The following is a 21,239-nucleotide window of genomic DNA, read 5'->3' as shown; positions in this document are numbered from 1 at the left end:
GGTGATAGGCAGATGAGAAGAGGCAAGAGGCTGGAGTGGGGAATAGATGAAGAGGGGAAGGGAGGGGAATTTTTTTGTACCAGAAGGAGAAATCAATATTCATACCATCAGGTTGGAGGGTACCCAGACAGACCCGCTATTACAGAATTTCTTCGGCCCTTCAACTTTTTGATCATATTTTGACCCAGACCCGCTATTACAGCATCTACGCTCTGTCCACCAGAGAAAGCAGAATCTCCCAGTGGCCACACATTTTAATTCCACATCCCATTCCCATTCTGATAGGTCTATCCATGGCCTCCTCTATTGTCAAGATGAAGCCACATTCAGGTTGGAGGAACAACACCTTATATACCGGCTGGGTAGCCTCCAACCTGATGGCATGAACATTGATTTCTCTAACCTCCATTAATGCCCCTCCTCCCCTTCTTACCCCATCCCTGATTTATTTATTACCCCCCCTCCTGTTTTTCTCTCTCTGCCCATCACTCTGCCTGTTCTCCATCTCCCTCTGGTGCTCTCCTCCCCCTTTCTTTCTCCCTAGGGCTCCCGCCCCATGATCCTTTCCCTTCTCCAGCTCTGTATCCCTTTTGCCAATCACCTTTCCAGCTCTTAGCTTCATCCCATCCCCTCCTGTCTTCTCCTATCATTTCAGATTTCCCCCTCCTCTTCCTACTTTCAAATCTCTTACTATCTTTTCTTTCAGTTAGTCCTGATAAAGGGTCTCAGCCCAAAACACCAACGGTGCTTCTTCCTATGGATGCTGTCTGACCTGCTGTGTTCCACTAGCATTTTGTGTGTGTTGCCAGAATATAAGGCTGTTGCTCCTCCACCCTGTGGGTGGCCTCGTCATGGTACATTGTGAGAGGCATATCCCTGCCACTTAATGCACAGAACAGGTCCATAAGACCATAAGACGTAGGAGCAGTATTAAGCCGTTCAGCCCATTCATTCATGGCTGATTTATTAACTCTCTCAGCTCCATTGCATTGCCTTCTCCCAGCAACTTTTGACACCCTTACCAAACAAGGTCTTATCAACCTTTGCTTTAAGTATACCCAATGCCTTGGCCTCCAGAGCTGTCTGTGGCAATAATTTTCACAGATTCACCATCATCAGGCTAAAGAAATTGCTCCTGATCGCTTTTCTAAAGGGACGTCCTCTTATTCTGTGCCCTCTGCTCCTAGACTCCCCTACTATAGAAAACATCCTCTCTATGTCTACTCTATCCATCCCTTTCAATATTTGGTGGTGGCATCTGTTGGTCTCGAGAGACCATGGATCTGCGCCTGGAGCTTCCAGGGCGCAGGCCTGGGCAGGGTTGTATGGGAGACTGACAGTTGCCCAAGCTGCAGGCCTTCCCCTCTCCACGCCACCAATGTTGTCCAAGGGAAGGGCACTAGGACCCATGCAGCTTGGCACCGGTGACTTGGCAATGTGTTGTTAAGTGCCTTGCTCAAGGACACAAACATGCTGCCTCAGCTGAGGCTCGAACCAGTGACCTTCAGTGGCCACGCGGTAACACAATATTTGATAGGTTTAAATAATAACCCTCCCCCACCACCATTCACCTAAACTCCAGCAAATACAAATCAGGTCTGACTTATCGCACAATTCTCTGAGAAGTTGTATATTTAAGGAGTGGTGCTCAATAAGGTGGTGTCTAGCATTATGGAACCTCATCCCCCAGGACAAGCCTTCTTCTCATTCTTACCATCAGAAAGGAGGTACAGAACAGTTTTGTCCCCTCTGCAATCTGATTCCTAAATGGACATTGAACCTATGAACATTACCTCACTTTTACTATTTCTGTTTTTGCACTATTTTTAATTTGACTACTTAATATACATATTAATATTTAATATTTACTACTTAATTACATTTAATATTTACTGTAATTGATTTACTTATTTTTTCTATATTAGCATGTATTGCATTGTATTGCTGCGCTGTTAACAAATTTCATGACATATGCCAGCGATACTAAACCTGATTCTGATTCTACCCCTCAGCGCTGTGTCAAGAGAGAATGCAATAAACAGAAGAGATGCTGCCGATGCTGGAAATCTGGAGTAACTCACACAAAATGCTGGAGGAACTCAGCAGATCAGGTAGCATCTATGGAGGGGAATAAACAGTTGATGTTTTGGGCCAAAACCCCTCATTAGGACTGGAAAGGAAGGGGACAGAAGCCAGAATAAGAGGGTGGGGGTGGGGTAGGAATACATACTGGTAGGTGATAATTGTGACAAGCTGAGGTGGAATGAAGTGAAAAGCTGAGAGGAGATAGATGGAATAAATAAAAGATTGAAGAAGGAAGGAATCGAAGAGGAGAGGACAGTGGGCCATGGAAGAAGGGAAGGAGGAGGGGAACCAGATGGAGTTTCTAGGTGAGGAGACCAAACAGGGTGCACCGGATACAATAGATGACCATGACAGACTCGTACGTGAAGAGTTACCTCACCTGGGAGGACTGTGAAGGCTCTGAATGGTAGTGAGAGAGGATTTCTAGGGGCAAGAGTAGCATTTAATACACTACACTGGAGTTTGAGCTCAGATGCTTTCAGACCAGCACCAGTGTTCAAATATTCAAAGTGATTCTGCTAGATAAGATGTACTCACATTATAATTATTCATTTCTGCACTGTTAACTGTATACTTTTAAAATGTTGCATAGCGCACCATAGTATAACACTATTACATAGAACATAGAATAGTACAGCACATTACAGGCCCTTCGGCCCACAATGTTGTGCCGACCCTCAAACCCTGCCTCCCATATAACCCCTCACCTTAAATTCCTCCATATACCTGTCTAGTAGTTTCTTAAATGTCACTAGTGTATCTGCCCCCACCACTGACTCAGGCAGTGCATTCCACGCACCAACCACTCTCTGAGTGAAAAACCTTCCTCTAATATCCCCCTTGAACTTCCCTCCCCCTACCTTAAAGCCATGTCCTCTTGTACTGAGCAGTGGTGCCCTGGGGAAGAGGCGCTGGCTGTCCACTCTGTCTATTCCTCTTAATATCTTGTACACTTCTATCATGTCTCCTCTCATCCTCCTTCTCTCCAAAGAGTAAAGCCCTAGCTCCCTTAATCTCTGATCATAAACCATACTCTCTAAACCAGGCAGCATCCTGGTAAATCTCCTCTGTACCCTTTCCAATGCTTCCACATCCTTCCTATAGTGAGGCGACCAGAACTGGACACAGTACTCCAAGTGTGCCCTAACTAGAGTTTTATAGAGCTGCATCATTACATCGCGACTCTTAAACTTTATCCCTCGACTTATGAAAGCTCACACCCCATAAGCTTTCTTAACTACCCTATCTACCTGTGAGGCAACTTTTAGGGATCTGTGGACATGTACCCCCAGATCCCTCTGCTCCTCCACACTACCAAGTATCCTGTCATTTACTTCGTACTCTGCCTTGGAGTTTGTCCTTCCAAAGTGTACCACCTCACACTTCTCCAGGTTGAACTCCATCTGCCACTTTTCAGCCCACTTCTGTATCCTATCAATGTCTCTCTGCAACCTTCGACAATCCTCTACACTATCTACAACACCACCAACCTTTGTGTCATCTGCAAACTTGCCAACCCACCCTTCTACCCCCACATCCAGGTCGTTAATAAAAATCACAAAAAGTAGAGGTCCCAGAACAGATCATTGTGGGACACCACTAGACACAACCCTCCAATCTGAATGTACTCCCTCCACCACGACCCTCTGCCTTCTGCAGGCAAGCCAATTCTGAATCCACCTGGCCAAACTTCCCTGGATCCCATGACTTCTGACTTTCTGAATAAGCCTACCGTGTGGAACCTTGTCAAATGCCTTACTATAATCCATGTAGATCACATTCACTGCACTACCCTCATCTATTTTCCTGGTCACCTCCTCAAAGAACTCTATCAGGCTTGTTAGGCACGATCTGCCCTTTACAAAGCCATGCTGACTGTCCCTGATCAGACCAGGATTCTCTAAATGCCCATAGATCCTATCTCTAAGAATCTTTTCCAACAGCTTTTCCACCACAGACATAAGGCTCACTGGTCTATAATTACCTGGACTATCCCTACTACCTTTTTTGAACAAGGGGACAACATTCTCCTCCCTCCAATCCTCCGGTACCATTCCTATGGACAACGAGGACATAAAGATCCTAGCCAGGGGTTCAGCAATCTCTTCCCTTGCCTCGTGGAGCAGTCTGGGGAATATTCCATCAGGCCCCGGGGACTTATCCGTTCTAATGTATTTTAACAACTCCAACACCTCCTCCCCCGTAATATCAACATGCTCCAGAACATCAACCTCACTCATATTTTCCTTACCATGATCAAGTTCCCTCTCATTGGTGAATACTGAAGAGAAGTATTCATTGAGGACCTCGCTCACTTCCACAGCCTCCAGGCACATCTTCCCACTTTTATCTCTAATCGGTCCTACCTTCACTCCTGTCATCCTTTTGTTCTTCACATAATTGAAGAATGCCTTGGGGTTTTCCTTTACCCTACTCGCCAAGGCCTTCTCATGCCCCCTTTTTGATCTTCTCAGCCCCTTCTTAAGCTCCTTTCTTGCTACCCTATATTCCTCAATAGACCCATCTGATCCTTGCTTCCTAAACCTCATGTATGCTGCCTTCTTCCACCTGACTAGATTTTCCACTTCACTTGTCACCCATGGTTCTTTCACCCTACCATTCTTTATCTTCCTTACCGGGACAAATTTATCCCTAACATCCTACAAGATATCCCTAAACATCGACCACATGTCCATTGTACATTTCCCTGCAAAAACATCATCCCAATTCACACCCGCAAGTTCCAGCCTTATAGCCTCATAATTTGCCCTTCCCCAATTAAAAATTTTCCTGTCCTCTCTGATTTTATCCTTTTCCATGATAATGCTAAAGGTCAGGGAGCGGTGATCACTGTCCCCCAGATGCTCACCCACTGACAGATCTGTGACCTGACCCAGTTCGTTACCTAATACTAGATCTAGTATGGCATTCCCCCTAGTCAGCCTGTCAACATACTGTGACAGGAATCCATCCTGGACACACTTAACAAACTCTGCCCCATCTAAACCCTTGGAAATAATCAAGTGCCAATCAATATTAGGGAAGTTAAAGTCACCCATGATAACAACCCTGTTATTTTTTCACCTTTCCAAAATCTGCCTCTCAATCTGCTCCTTGATATCTCTGCTGCTACCAGGGGGCCTATAGAATACCCCCAGTAGAGTAACTGCTCCCTTCCTGTTCCTGATTTCCACCCATACTGACTGAAAAGAGGATCCTGTTACATTACCCACCCTTTCTGCAGCTGTAATAGTATCCCTGACCAGTAATGCCACCCCTCCTCCCTTTCCCCCCTCTCTATCCTTTTTAAAGCACTGAAATCCAGGAATATTGAGAATCCATTCCTGCCCTGGTGCCAGCCAAGTCTCCGTAATGGCCACTACATCATAATTCCATGTAGGTATCCAAGCTCTCAGTTTATGACCTTTGTTCCTGATGCTTCTTGCATTGAAGTACACACACTTTAGCCCTTCTACCTTACTACCTTTACACCCTTTATTCTGCTTCTCTTTCCTTAAAGCCTCTCTATTTGTTAGATCTGTCTTTACTCCATGTACTTCTTTCACTGCTCTATCGCTCCGTGTCCCATCCCCCTTGCAAATTAGTTTAAACCCTCCCGAACCATGCTAGCAAACCTACCTGCGAGGATATTGCTCCCCCTCGAGTTCAGGTGCAACCCATCCCATCCAATCTGTACAGGTCCCACCTTCCACAGAAGAGATCCCAATGGTCCAAAAATCTAAAACCCTGCCCCCTGCACCAATTCCTCAGCCACACATTCAACTGCCATCTCCTCCAATTCTTACCATCACTATCATGTAGTACTGGCAGCAATCCCGAGAACGCCACCCTTGAGGTCCTGTTCTTCGGCCTTCTGCCTAGTTCCCGAAACTCACACTTCAGGACCTCATCCCTCTTCCTGCCTATGTCGTTGGTCCCAACATGCATCATGACTTCCCCTCTCGTACCAGGATGTCATGCACCCGGTCAGAGACATCCCGGATCCTGGCACCCAGGAGGCAACAAACCATACAGGTTTCCTTCTCACATCCATAAAATTTCCTGTCTGCTCCCCTGACTATAGAGTCTCCAATGACGATAGCTCTCCTCTTCTCCATCCCATCCTTCTGCACCACAGGATCAGACTCAGTGCCAGAGGCTCTGCCACAGTGGCTCACACCTGGTCGGTCGTCCTCGCCAACAGCATCCAGGACGGTAAACATATTATTCAGGAGAATGGCTACAGGGGTGCTCTGCACCACCTGTCTACTCTCCTTCGCTTCCCCCCCTCGGACTGTCACCCACCGACCTGCTTCCGGCAGCCAAGGTGTGACTAACTCCCTGTAGCTCTCATCTATGACTGCCTCATTCTCCATTATGAGTCGAAGGTCATCCAGCTGCTGCTCCAGATTCCTCACACGGTCTTCCAGATCGCCCAGCCGCAAGTACTTCTGGCTGTTGTGACTCTGCGGAAGAGGGGAGATCCCCCAAGACTGCCACATCTCACAGGTGAGGCACATCACTGTCTCAGGAGGCATTGTAAAGACTAACTGGGAACAAGCTCATTCTCCACCTCTTCTCATCAAAGCCTCAAATCTCCACTCCTTCACTGGCCCACTCACTCACTGGCTGCTTTCCACAGCTCAGAGCGTCAGAGTCTAGTGTGGAATTTGGGCCTACACCATAAGAAAACTAGTCTGTTCTTCCCATGAGCACATGCTTTTCTTCTGGGTACTCCAATTTCCTCCCACAGTCCAAAGGCGTGCTGATTACTTGGTTAATTGGTCATTGGAAGTTATCTTGTGATTAGGCTAGGGTTAAATCGGTGGTTTGCTGGGTGGCACGGCTTGGTGGGCAGGAAGGGCCTATTCCGTGCTTTATCTCGAAATAAAATAAAATTTTGCCATTGAAACTGTAGTAAATTGCTTGGTGTTGACTGTGTCTTCAAGAAATATAAAAAAATTGTGTGAGGAGAGGAGAACTAGACTCTCTGCAGAAGATCTGCTGTGTTGAATTAAGGCTTTTATATATTACAATTACAGCTTCCGTGTGTAGATCAGTTTAGTCAGACACAACACCAGATGCTGCCAAGGAGGTTAATGAAGGCAAATTCTAACTTTCAAGAAGTGAATAAAAATTGGAAAGGAGAAAATCTACAATAATTTTTGGATATAAGTGTGAATGCAGTAAAAAGCTTTTGCAGACATAAAAGCTCCTCCTGTTATTTATCTTTCCTCCAATGAAAACCTTTTGTTTCTCTCTGTGCAAGTGAAGATGTCAAGAGAAGGCGAGATTTTCTCTCCCTAATTGTGAATCACACTTATGCTAAATTGTCAGAGGTGACAGGGCATTGGAATAACTTTATTAAGAAAGTGCTCCCGTCTGAATCTTACTTGAGAGCACCATCAATCAAACATAATACATGGTCTTCCTGAATTTTCTTGTTAATATCATCTGTGCAATATTGATTAAAATATAGAGCATTCATTAATTTCATGGGCATTGTTGGGAACTGCAGAAACTGCCATCTGCTTCTTTTTCCCTTTCCAAAGGTGTTTACACATTCACCAGAGGATCACTTTAATGAATATTACAGTACTTGCGACACAATACAGCCTCAAAATAGGTGTCCCTTTAGAACAGAGATAAGGAGGAACTTCTTAAGTCAGAGAGCAGTGAATCTGTGGAATTCATTGCCACAGACGACTGTTGAGGCCAAGCCATTGGGTATATTAGAAGCAGAGGTTGATAGATTCTTGATTAGTAAGGGAGACAAAAGTTACAGGGAGAAGGCAGGAGAATGGAGTAGAGAGGGGTAATAAAATCAACCATGACTAAATGGCAGAGCTCCTGTATTTTATGGTCTTTTGGTAGTGTAGTGGATAGCACAAAGTTTTACAGCACGTCAGCTGTATGATGGGGATTCAGTCTGCTATCTGAAAGGAGACTGTGAGGTCTCCTCATGACCAAGTGGGTTTCTTCTGGGTAATCTTATTTCTTCTCCTATTCCAAAAAGGGGTGGTTTAGGGTTAGTATGCTGCGGGCATGCTATGTTAGTCCTGGAACCATGATGACACCAGCACAGTGCAATCCTTGCTGATTTGATTAGACACAAGCAACGTATTTCTCCGTACATTTTAAGGTACAAGTGACAAATAAAGCCAATCTTTCACCTCGTTTTCTCTTCACAATGCACACTAGTTGCAGTTTCAAATTACAACCTGGTCATTGCAGTCTAAAATGTATTCAAGCCCCTGTGGTGCCCACCGCTCTTGGAAATTCCCCATGACACCCTCGGGTATTGCACAAAATAAACGCAAGAGCTTCTATGGTTCTACTTCGCAGATCCTGGAAATCCAGAATAACACACACAGAATGCTGGAGAAATTCAGTAAGTCAGGTAGATAACCAATTTATGTTGGGTCTTGACAAAGCCATCACCATAATCTACGTTGTGTTCCCTGAATTTTCACAGTGTTAATTGGGTGACCGCTTTGTCGAGCATCTTTGCTCCATTCTCAAGTTGGATTTCCCAGTGGCCAATCATTTGAATTCCTTTCTGTCACCATTCCCATTCTGACATGTCAGCCCATTGCCTCTTCTACTGCCATGATGAGGTCGAGGGTTTGAGGAACAATACTGCATGAACATCAATTTCTCTAACTTCTTTCTTGTAATTTCTTACCCTTCCCCCCCCCCCCCCCCCCCCACCTTCAGGCTCTCCTTTTAACCCTTCTCTTCTCCTCACCTGTCTAATTCCACCTCTTCTCTTCAGAGTGCCAGACTTTTTTGCTGTACTCTTGTTAGGGCAATTTAAAAGCCAGCACAGATGGACTGAAAAGACTGGGTGTCGGGATCCAAGGCGACAGACAACCTCACCCGTTCTCCGCGATGGCCACTCCTCTCGCTCCATGGCACTGAGGCTATGAAGACTGCCCAGCTGCTGTGCTCCATGCTCACTAACATGATGAACTGGTAAGCCAGGCTTTGGGCCTACTCTGGGCTGCTCTGTGGTTCAAATCTGAGGACTCAATTTGATTAAGAATGCTGTTGCTTGTTTCAATTGTTTTGCATGATTTGTGCTTTTTGTCCCCCTTTCTCTTGTTGGTTTTATTTTAAAGGCAACACGAGTGAATCTGCAGATGTTGGAAATAAATAAAAACACAAAATGCTGGCAGAATTCAGCAGGCCAGACAGCATCTATGGGAGGAGGGAGTGACGATGTTTCGGGCCGAAACCCTTCACCAGGAGTGAAGTAACATGGGATGGTGGAGGGGGGATAAGAAGTGGGGGGAGGGATGAAGTGGAGAGCAGGGAAGTGATAGGCTGGAGGGAAATGGGCTAGGGGGAAGGTGGAGAATTATGGGAAATAAAAGAGAAAGAAAGGTAGGGCTGGGGGGAGATTGTAGTGAGGGGGGGGGGAAAGAGAGAAAAAGAGAACCAGACTAAAATTATAGATAGGGATGGGGTAAGGGGGGGTGGGGGCAGGGGTATCAACAGAGGTCTGTGAGTTGAATGTTCATGTCAGCAGGCAGGAGGCTACCTAGGCGGGAGATAAGATATTGCTCCATCGACCTGCGTGTGGCCTCTTCTTGACAGTAGAGGAGGCCATGGACAGACATATTGGAGTGGGAGTGGTCTGTGGAATTGAAGTGTGTGGCCACAGGGAGATCCCGCCACTGCTGGAGGACTGAGCGCCGGTGTTCGGCGAAACGGTCTCCCAGTCTGCGGCGGGTCTCCCCAATGTATAAATGGCCACATCGGGAGCACCGGATACAGTATATCACCCCAGTTGACTCGCAGGTGAAGTGGTGCCTCACCTGAAAGGACTGTCTGGGGCCTGGGATGGTGGTGAGGGAAGAAGTGTGGGGGCAGGTGTAGCACTTCTTCCGTTTGCAGGGATGAGTGCCCGGAGGGAGGTCCGTGGGGAGGAATGGGGGGGGGATGAATGGACAAGGGAGTCACGTAGGGAGTGATCCCTGCGGAAATCCGAGAGAGGGGGGGAGGGGAAGATGTGGCTGGTGGTGGGATCCCGTAGGAGGTGGCGGAAGTTACGGAGGATTATATGTTGGATCTGTAGGCTGGTAGGGTGATAGGTGAGGACCAGGGGGACTCTATCCCTGGTGGGCTGGCGGGGGGATGGGGTGAGGGCAGAGGTGCGTGAAATACGGGAGACGCGATGGAGGGCAGAGTTGATAGTGGACAAAGGGAAGCCCCTTTCTTTCTTTAAAAAAGGAAGACATTTCCTTTGTCCTAGAATGAAAGGCCTCATCCTGAGAGCAGATGCGGCACAGGAATTGAGAGAAAGGGATAGCATTTTTGCAGGAGACAGGGTGGGAGGAGTAATAGTCTAGGTAGCTGTGGGAGTTAGTAGGTTTGTAGTAGACGTTGGTGGATAGGCTGTCTCCAGAGATAGAAACAGAAAGATCTAGAAAGGGGAGGGAGGTGTCGGAAATAGACCAGGTGAATTTGAGGGCGGGGTGTGTGGTGAACTACATATACCTGTCTGGACACGCCCCCTGATGACTGCTCCTGTGGCTCCTCCCACAGACCCCTGTATAAAGGTGATGGAGGTCTGAGGCCGGCCTCTCAGTCTCCAGGATGTAGTATGGTGGTCACTCACTGCTCGTTCCTTCTTCCAGTCAATAAAAGCCGATACCTCGCTTTTACATCTCAGAGTGAGTTATTGATGATGCATCAGGGTGAAAGTTGGAGGCGAAGTTAATGAAGTCGACGAGCTCGGCATGCGTGCAGGGAGCAGCACTGATGCAGTCGTCGATATAACGTAAGAAAAGGAAAGTCCTCCTGGTCCTCACCTATCACCCTACCAGCCTACAGATCTAACGTATAATCCTCTGTAACTTCCGCCACCTCCTACGTGATCCCACCACCAACCACATTTTCCCCTCCCCCCCACTCTCGGCTTCCCGCAGGGATCGCTCCCTACATGACTCCCTTGTCCACTCATCCCCCCCATCCCTCCCCACCGACCTCCCTCCAGGCACTTATCCCTGCAAACGGAAGAAGTGCTACACCTGCCCCCATTCTTCTTCCCTCACCACCATCCCAGGCCCCAGACAGTCCTTTCAGGTGAGGCACCACTTCATCTGCGAGTCAACTGGGGTGATATACTGTATCCGGTGCTCCCGATGTGGCCATTTATACATTGGGGAGACCCGCCGCAGACTGGGAGACCGTTTCGCCGAACACCGGCGCTCAGTCCTCCAGCAGTGGCGGGATCTCCCTGTGGCCACACACTTCAATTCCACAGACCACTCCCAATCCGACATGTCTGTCCATGGCCTCCTCTACCGTCAAGATGAGGCCACATGCAGGTCGATGGAGCAATACCTTATCTCCCGCCTAGGTAGCCTCCTTCCTGCCGGCATGAACATCCAACTCACAGACCTCCGTTGATACCTCTGCCCCCCCCTTACCCCCATCCCTATCTATAATTTTAGTCTGGTTCTCTTTCTTTCTCCTTTTCCCCCCTCACTACAATCTCCCCCCAGCCCTACCTTTCTTTCTCTTTTATTTCCCATAATTCTCCACCTTCCCCCTAGCCCATTTCCCTCCAGCCTATCACTTCCCCTCTCCACTTCATCCCTCCCCCCACTTCTTATCCCCCCTTGACCATCCCGTGTTACTTCACTCCTGATGAAGGGTTTCGGCCCGAAATGTCATCACTACCTCCTCCCATAGATGCAGTCTGGCCTGCTGAGTTCTGCCAGCATTTTGTGTTTTTATTGGTTTTCTTTTCTTTTTTTAATTGGGTTCTTTCAGGTTTGATTTACTTTGTGACTACCTGTAAGCAAACAAATCTCAAGGTCTATAGCTTCTTTGATAATAAATGTCCTTTGAATTTTGACTTTGACTTTGATGCCACTCCTATTTCACTTTCTTCCATGGCTCATTCTCCTGTCCTATCAGATTCCTTCCTCTTCAGCCCTTTACATTTTCCTCTTCCAACTCCCACTGAATTTTCTCACTTCATCCCGCCTCCAGTAACCTCCTGCTTTCTTTCTCACTGGGCTTCACCTATCACCTTCTAACTTTGTAATCCTTCCACAACTCACAACTTCTCATTCTGGCTTCCTTCCCCCTTCCTTTCCAGTCCTGATGAAGAGACTTGACCCAAAACATGAATTCTATTCCTTCCCATAGGTACTTCAGGCTCCAGGGATTCATCTGCTTCTTTGTATAACTGACACTAGAAAAAGCAATGCTCTTACACGGTTATTAGAGAAAATGGGCACCTTGGCACAGAATACAAATGTCACATCAAATTTTGCCGTAAGAAATATAGCCCATTCTGCTGAACATTTATCCTGAATATTCATCATCCAGTGCTTATCTTTCAGATAGACCTTTCACAGCAAAGAACAGCAGGTACCCCTCAGACTAAATTACAAGGTACCGTGCCTAATCCACACAGAGAAGAAAGGCACAGGCAACTCCAGAGCTGCATTTAACAATTTCTAAATGTTATTATCGAATCTTTGTGTTGTGAGTTGCTTGTTACTGTGTGAATGAGTACAATTGCTTTTGTTGGTTCAGAAAACTATGCTGGTCTCTTACCTGTTCACCACACCTGCCTGTTACCTCTCCCTGGTGTCCCTCCTCCTTCCCTTTCTCCCATGATCCAATCTCCTCTCCTATTGGATTCCTTCTTCTGCAGCCTTTTGCCTTTTTCACCTCCCAGCTTCTTACTTCATCCCTCCTCCTCTACTTATCTGGCTTCACCTATCACTTTCTAGCTCCGAGGTTCCCAACCTTTGACATGCCACGGACAACATCTGGAGAAGATGAATATCAGAGTAGTATGTTGCATGCATACTTTGATAATAAATGAACCTTTGAACTCTTGAACCTTTTGAACTTTCGAATTAAGCAAGGGTCCACGGATCACAGGCTGGGAACTCTTGTTCTAGCTTTTCCCCCTTTCCCTCTCCCCACCTTTCCCCACCTCCCCACAATTCTGGAGTCTTCCCCCTTCCTTTCCAGTCCTGATAAGGACCTATGATCCAAAGTGTTGACTGTTTATTGATTTCCGTAGATGTTGCCTGACTTGCTGAGTTCCTCGAGCATTTTGTGTGTGTTGCTCTGGTATATCCTGGCAGTTCTGCTGTGACAGCACTATGTTTAAGAGATTGACAATAATTTCTTCACAGATGATCTTCTTCTGCTATAGAGGACTCTGCAGAGATTTGATGGTGCAGCTAATAAATCTGTCAATGTCTTTGATTTCAGTCAGTGTATCTAGGCAGTGAAAATGGATATTCAGTGTTTTAGTGTTTGTAGAGAGCAAATATAAACAAAAACTTTAGTGTGATGAAAGCAACTAATGAAATAAACACAAGAACGGTAGGGAGTTCAGAAGCCTAATGGCCTGAGGAAAGTAACTACTTCCCATCTTGACCGTTCTTGTTTTTATGCATTGTAGTCTCTTGCCTGACGGTGGAAAGTCAAAGAGGATGCTGGGTGGATGGGTGGCATCCTTAACAATACTAAGGGCCCCGCAAATGCATTGCTCCTGATAACTGTCCCCAATGGATGGTAGGGAGACCCATATGATGCTCCCAGCTGTTCTCACTGTCCTTTGTAGGGACTTTGGATCCAATGCTCGACAGCTCCTATACCAGATGGAAATGTAACTTGTCAGGATGTTCTCAATGGTGTTTCTATAAAACACGGGGGTGGGGGAGGTGGAGGGAGAGCATTGGGAGCCTTGCTTACATCAATTTCCTTTGAAAGTGAAGGCACTGCCATGCCTACTTGTTCAGAGAGTGATATTAAGGGACCAGGTGAGGCAATCTATGCTGTGAACTCCAGGAATTTGGTGCACTTGGTGACTCTCTCTATGAAGGAGCCATGTATTCACAAATGAAGATGGTTTGTCTGCACCTTCCTGAAGTCCACAAAGATTTCCTTTGTCTTCTCCATGTTCAGGGTTAGGTTGTTCTTCTCCCACCAATGCACCAGCTGGTCATTTTCCTCTCTATACACCATCTCGTCATCGTTCTTGATAAGTCCAGCCACTGTTGTGTCATCCGCAAACTTGATGACACGGTTTGAGCTGGATCCTGCGACACAGTCGTGCGTCAGCAGTGTGAACAGCATCGGGCTGAGCACACAGCCTTGGGGAGGGCCAGTGCTCAGCGTAATGGAACAAAAGATGTTGCTTCCCACATGGAATGACTATAGCCTTACTGTTAAGAAGTCCAGTATTGAATTGCAGAGGGATTGTGGAGGGAGGTGTTGAGACCCAGAAATGACAGTTTCCCCACCAGTTTCTGGGGTATGATGGTGTTGAATGCTGAACTGAAGTCTATAAACAGCAGTCTGTCTGGCAGGTGGGACAGGACAGAGTGTAGGGCAGAGGCTATTGCATCATCAGTAGATCAATTTGAGAGATAAGTGAACTGGAAAAGGTCCTGCGTGGCCAGGAGAAAGGCTTTAATGTGCTCCATGACTGGCCACTCAAAGCATTTCACAACGGTTGATGTTAATGCCACCGGAGAGATGAGAATTGATGTAGGACCACTAGAAAAGAAGACTAGAGAAATAATAACGGGGGACAAGGAGCTGGCTGATGAACTAAATGAGTATTTTGCATCAGTCTTCACTGTGGAAGACACTAGTAGTGTATCAGATGTTGAAGAATGTGAGTACAATCACTATTACAAAGGGGAAGTTACTCAAAAAGCTGAAAGACCTAAGTGTAGATAAGTCAATGGGGCTAGATGAACTGTACCCTACGGTTCTGAAAGAGGAAGTGGTAGAGATTGTGGAGGCATTAGTAAGGATCTTTCAAAAAATCATTGAACTCTAGCATGATACCAGAGGACAGGAAAATTGCAAATGTCACTCCACTCTTTCAGAAAGCAGGGAGGCAGCAGAAGGAAATTATAGACCAGTTAGCCTGACCACAGTGGATGGGAAGATGTTGGAGACAATTGTTAAGGATGAGGTTATGGACTACTTGATGACAGGACAAGTTAAGACAAAGTCAGGATTGTTTCCTAAAGTGAAAATTTTGCCTGACAAACCTGTTGGAATTCTTTGAGGAGATTACACATTGGATAGATAAAGGGGATGCAGTGGATGTTGTATATTTGGACTTTCAGAGAGCCTTTGACAAGGTGCCACACATGAGGCTGCTTACCAAGTTAAGAGCCCATGGCTTTACAGGCAAGTTACTGGCATGGTTAGAGCACTGGCTGATTGGTAGGAGGCAATGAGTGGGCATAAAAGGAGCCTTTTCTGGTTGGCTGCCAGTGACAATAGGTGTTCTTCAGGTGTCGGTGTTGGGATCACTTCTTTTTATGCTGTATATCAATGATTTAGATGATGGAGTAGATGGTGTTGATGCCAAGTTTGCAGATGATACAAAGATTGGCGGAAGGGCAGTTAGTGTTGAGAAAACAGGTAGGCTGCAGAAGGATTTAGACCAACTAGGCAAATGGGCAAGAAAGTGACAAATGAAATACAATGTTGGAAAATGCACGGTGGAAAAGTGTAGACTATTTTCTAAATGGAGAGAAAATCCAAAAATCTGAGATGCAAAGGGACTTGTGAGTCCTTGTGTGGAACACCCTAAAGGATAACTTTCAGATTGAATCAATGGTGAGGAATGCATATGGAATATTAGCATTCATTTCAAGAGGTCTGGAACACAAGAGAAGAGATGTGATGCTGAGGCTTTATTAAGCACTGGTGAGGCCTCACCTTGAGTATTGTGAACACTTTTGATCTCCTCATCCAGGGAAAGATGTGCTAGCATTGGAGAGGGTTCAGAGGAGGTTCACAAGGATGATTCAGAGAAAGAAGGGGTTATCATACAAGGAACGTTTGATGGCTCTGCGTCTGTACTCGCTGGAATTTAGAAGGATGAGGGGGGACCTCAATGAAACCTTTTGAATTTTGAAAGGTCTAGACAGAGTAGATGTTGGAAAGGATGTTTCCCATGGTGGGGGAGTCTAGGACAAGAGGGCACAGCCTCAGGATAGAGGGGCGTCTATTTAAAATAGAGATGTGGAAAAATTTATTTTGCCAGAGGGTTGTGAATCTGCGGAATTTGTTACCACAGGCAGCCATGGTGGCCAGGTAGTTGCGTGTATTCAAGGCAGAGCTTGATCGGTTCTTGATTGGACATGACATCAAAGGTTATGGGGTGAAGGGTGGGGAGAAAAGGATCAGCCATGACTGAATGGTGGAGCAGACTCGATGGGCCAAATGGCCTAATTCTGTTCCTCTGTCTTCTGGTCTTATGGTCATATATGAACTTTCATAATAAAGTTACTTTGAATTTTGTGTAACAGATAGAAGCATACCCTGTGAGCAGCTAATTAGGAAATTCTGCAATGACTCATCAAATCTGGCAGCATCTTTGGAGGGAGGAAATCAGTTAACGTTTTAAGAGAATGACCTGTCATCAGAAGTCATAGAAGATGTTGTATCATGTGTTGAGTACCTCTATCCTATTGTATGTTTTATATTGCAGAGCTACTTGCAGTAATGTTCTGTTTATTTTGTTACATACTTAAAATGCTGGAGGAACTCAGTAGGTCAGGCAGCATTTATGGAGGAGAATAAACAGTCAACAGTTGGGGCTGAGACCCTTCATCAGGACTTAAAAAGAAGATGGAAGAAACCAGAATAAGTTGGGAGAGGGGTGGGAGTACAAGCTTGCAAATGATAGGTGAAACCAGGTGAAGAAGAAGGTGGGGATGAGGTATGTATGATATGAGAAGCTGGGAGTTGATAGGCGGAAAACATAGAGGGCTGAAGAAGAAGGCACTTGGTAGGAGGGGAGAGTAGCCATGATAGAAAGGGAAGTAGGAGGGACATCAGATGGAAGTGATGGGCAAGCTAGAAGAGAAGGCGTGACAGGGTATCCAGAATGAGGAATGGAAAAAGAGAGGAAAGTGGAGAGGGAGTATTTACCAGAAGTTAGAAAAATCAATGCTTATGTCATCAGACTTATTTTATTGAAATCCATTTGCCACTCTTTGGCCCAATCCCGAATTTTCAAGATCCCCTTGAAATCTATAATGACACTATCATCAATGCCTTCTAATTTTGTGCCATCTGCAAAGTTGCAGATCAGGCCCTTGTGTATGCATCCATATCATTTATATAAATAACAAATAACCAGGCTCTGTGGCACATGACTAGTCCTGGCCTACATTCTGAGAAACAACTTTTAACACCAACCGTTTCCTACCTCTGAGTCAGATTTGAATACACCTTTGTATCCCTCCTTAGATTTCATGGGACTTCACCTTTCAGACCAGCCTACCTTGTCAAATAGACAACATCCACTACCCTAAGCTTATCTATTTTTATGGTTATCTCTTGAAAGAACTGTAAAAGCTTCGTCAACATGACTTTCCACACACAAAGTCATGCTGATTCGTCCTAAAGGGACTCTGCCTATCCAAATGCTGGTAGACCCTATCACTCAGAATATTCTCCAGTATCTTCTCCACCATTGAAGCCAGATTGACCAATCTGTCATTCCTTCACTTGATCTTGCTGTGCTCTGTCGAACAACACAAAGAACCTTTGTCACATTTTAATCTTTGGGAATGTCACCTGTGGTGAACAATGAAGCAAATACACTCAGTGGCCATCTTATTAGATGCAGGAATGGAACCCCATATGGCCTTCTGTTGCTGTGGCCCATGAGGAACTCAATACACGATACAGCATCCTTTATGACAAGTGCATTCAGAGAAGATCTTCTCAACACCACTGTTGTAATACATGTCTATTTGAGTTATTGATGCCTTCCTGTCAGCTTGAACCAGTCTTGATATTCTCCTCTGACCTCTGTCATTAACAACACATTTTCGTCCACAGAACTGCCACTCACTGGTTTCTTTTATTAGATTTTGCACCGTTCACTGTAAACTCTAAAGGCTGTTGTGTGTGAAAATCCCACCAGATACTCAAACTACCCTGTATGACATCAACAATCATTCCATGGTCAAAGTCACCTAGATGACATTCCTTCCCCATTCTGACGTTTGGTCTGAACCATGTCTTCATGCTTTTATGCACTGATTTGCTGCCACATGACCAGCTACTTAGATATTTGCAATAGCAAGCAGGTATACACGTGTACCCAATGAAGTGGTCACTGACTGTATCCCCATAAGGGTCTTTGTAATTTCCAAAAGTCTAAGGATACATTTTGTCAGGTGGACTTCTACTTTAATGCCCTTGAAGGCTGCAAATACTTCCTCTTTGAAAAGATGAATGTCCTTTAAAATAACTCCATATATTTTACCTATCGTTTGGGGATACATGATGTACTTCTCAGAAAGCACAGTTTTAATGAAATATTCTTTCAAGATCTCACCTGGTACTCATGGCTTAAGATGCACCATCTTGCTTACCAGCACCTCTATCATTCTTGTAGCAACTCTAAGCTGGGAAATTGGGCTGCCAGACCAGCCCTTCTCTCAGCCATGTTCCTGTTATAGCTATAACATCCCAGCCCTCAAAGACAATTCATGCTCTGAGTTTGCCTGCCTTACCTGTTAAACCTTGAGCATTGAAATCAATGTAGTTCAACTGATTGTTACTTTTGTTGCCTTTACTGTGTCCCTGGCAATCCTGATTGCTAGTCTTACTCTTGTTGGCTACTGCTTTATCCCATAACCTGCTCCTGCTCAGACCCCCTGCCAATCTTTTGCTTACTCTTTCCTTGGATGCTGCCTGAATTGCTGAGTGTATCTAGCATTTTCTGTTTTGATATCAGATCTCCAGCATCTGTAGTTTTTTTTACATATTTTCTTTCTCCTGGTCCCTCAGGTCATCCATCCAATATTGTTCAGTATACTTCTCACATACTGACATGAAAATGGGACTGCTGGGACCATTATTAGACATAATGCAATCAGTGAAAATTGCACACAATTGTCCATGAAAACCACAATCTACCAATTCCTCTAATTTTGTCCCAAGTTTCTTCCACAGAGAAAGCAACATCTTGCAATGAGACTGAATAAATTGTGATATCTGACTTGTGATTGTGCAGCTTGACTTGTCTGACCCTCAGATTTCATATTCTGCCGAACATTTGAAAAAAAATCATTACAAATTGTGTCCCACAATGATCTTTTGTTGATGATACATTGTGATGGAAGTAGACTAATAAGTAGATTCCTGTAGTGCTTGAGCTGGACGTAGGCAAGGCAGACAAATAGTGCCTTTTTTCAGAGCAAACATCAGCCTCAGTTGTTTTCTGACCTAATTCAATCTCAGATCTAGTAGAAATGTCATTCTGGCAAATGAAGCTAACTGGACCTGGACATGTTACCACACCATTCAGATTCTGCAGCAGAAACAATAAACAATTACAAAGAGTGGCTAAATTTCATTAGTAGTTTGAATAGATTTGGCATGTCACCAAAGACTCTAGCAAATTTCTACAGATGTACCGTGGAGAACATTCTAACTGATCTCATCACTGTCTGGTATAGAGGCGGCCACGACACATTGGAAAAAACTTCAGAGAGTTGTAGTGCACACAAAATACTGGAGGAGCTCAGCAGTCCAGGCAGCATCTATGGGAAAGAGTAAACAGTTGATGTTTCAGGCCAAAACCCTTCATCAGGATTGATGGGGGTTGTAAACTCAGCCAGCTCCATCATGGGCCACTAGCCTCCCCACCATTGTGGACATCTTCATAAGGCGATGCCTCAAAGAGGTGGCATCCATCATTAAAGACTGCCACCGCCTGGGACATGCCGTCTTCTCAGTACTACCACATGGAGGAGGTACAGGAGCCTGAAGACACACACTCAGTGATTTAGGAACAGCTTCTTCCCACCATCAGATTTTTGGATGGATAATGAACCAATGAATGCTGCATCACTATTTTTGGTCTCTTTTTGCACTACCTATTCACTTAACAATCTGCAGTATTTCTAATGTATTGTACTGTACTCACTTGCAAGGACTCTAAAATGCACATTCTCAATCCTATTTGTTTGTTTGTTTATTTATTATTTTTTGTATTTGCACATTGGTTGTTTGCCCACCTTTTTTATGTGTAGTTGCACTGTATTTCTGTGAATGCCCGCACAAGAATGAATCTTAGACACATACTTGTACATACTTTGATAATAAATTTGAACTTTGAACTGTGTACTGCTGCTTCAAAAGAACAAATTTCATGACGTACAGTATGTCAGTGATAACACATCTGATTCTGGTTCTGATTCCGTTCACTGGATTTGTCAATAAAGCTGGTTTGACACCTGGAGTCAGCATTGATCAGAACTTTTGCCACCATACTAATTTAATCGTGTGCTTCTCTGATTCAGTGAATAAATGTTATCCTTGCCAATGCTCTCAGATGGTTTGTTTCAATAACTTCCTGGAGACTGTGCTGTCCTGATGTGTTTGCAGACAAGTCCTTAGGTCATGGTATTTCATCAATACCGCTGCAGAGTTAAGTGATTACTGATTGACAGAACAGAGACAAACCAATTAATTTCATTAAAGTGCAACAATCTTTGTCCTTTTGCTGGACATCAGTACAATGGGATCAGTTCTTTTGGAGCAGAGAGAAAAAGAAATGTGTATTTTTAAAGTACCCTTCCTGACCTCAGAACAGGTCTTCATGCTTTGTTCACAGTGATGTGCTTTCAAAACAAAGCCAGTGTTGCAACGTGGAGAATGTAGCAGGTAATTGGCACTCTACCCTGAGCTCCAGCATGACAGAAGATTACCAGGAGGCCACAGGAAAGGATTCAAAGTTGTTCTTAAAGCCTCCTCGGGAAAAGAAAAAAAATGTTCACTGACTTGTGGGAATCCCTGATCCAGAGCTGCTCAAAATGGATGGGTGATGCTGAGAGCCTTAGATCACTTTGTATGAGTGAACTCAGCAAGAAGGGTAGAAGGAGAACAGTTGTTACTGCACCGATTACCCACCTATCCATCAAGCACCTCCTCTCACACCCACGAAACAGCCTGTGGAATCCAAACAGGCATCAGCAGCTACCTCAGAACCCACAGGACTAGAGTGAACACCAGTCATCACTCTTAAAAAAAATTCTCACGTGATAAACTCTTGATCTCAGTCTACCTCATCATGGCTCCTGCACTGTATTTTCTCTGTAATTATGCCACTGTATGAT

The 21,239-nt window shown here is 45.1% G+C and overlaps 1 protein-coding gene and 1 long non-coding RNA gene across 2 annotated transcripts in view; one reads left to right on the top strand and one right to left on the bottom strand.

Moving 5' to 3' along the window:
- The window catches only part of gabrg3 (gamma-aminobutyric acid type A receptor subunit gamma3), a 729,033-nt gene that overhangs the window by 212,482 nt on the left and 495,312 nt on the right, over positions 1-21,239 (bottom strand). The window lies entirely within an intron of this gene.
- On the top strand, positions 2,012-19,401 carry LOC140726997 (uncharacterized). The gene is made up of 3 exons (XR_012098773.1): positions 2,012-2,111; positions 8,893-9,060; positions 18,907-19,401. It is a non-coding gene; the product is annotated as an uncharacterized lncRNA (long non-coding RNA).

The sequence above is a fragment of the Hemitrygon akajei genome, chromosome 4, assembly GCF_048418815.1.
Source record: "Hemitrygon akajei chromosome 4, sHemAka1.3, whole genome shotgun sequence".
Classification (NCBI taxonomy): domain Eukaryota; kingdom Metazoa; phylum Chordata; class Chondrichthyes; order Myliobatiformes; family Dasyatidae; genus Hemitrygon; species Hemitrygon akajei.
The sequence above is the reverse complement of the archived record's forward strand: the minus strand, read 5'-3'. Positions and strand labels throughout refer to the sequence as shown.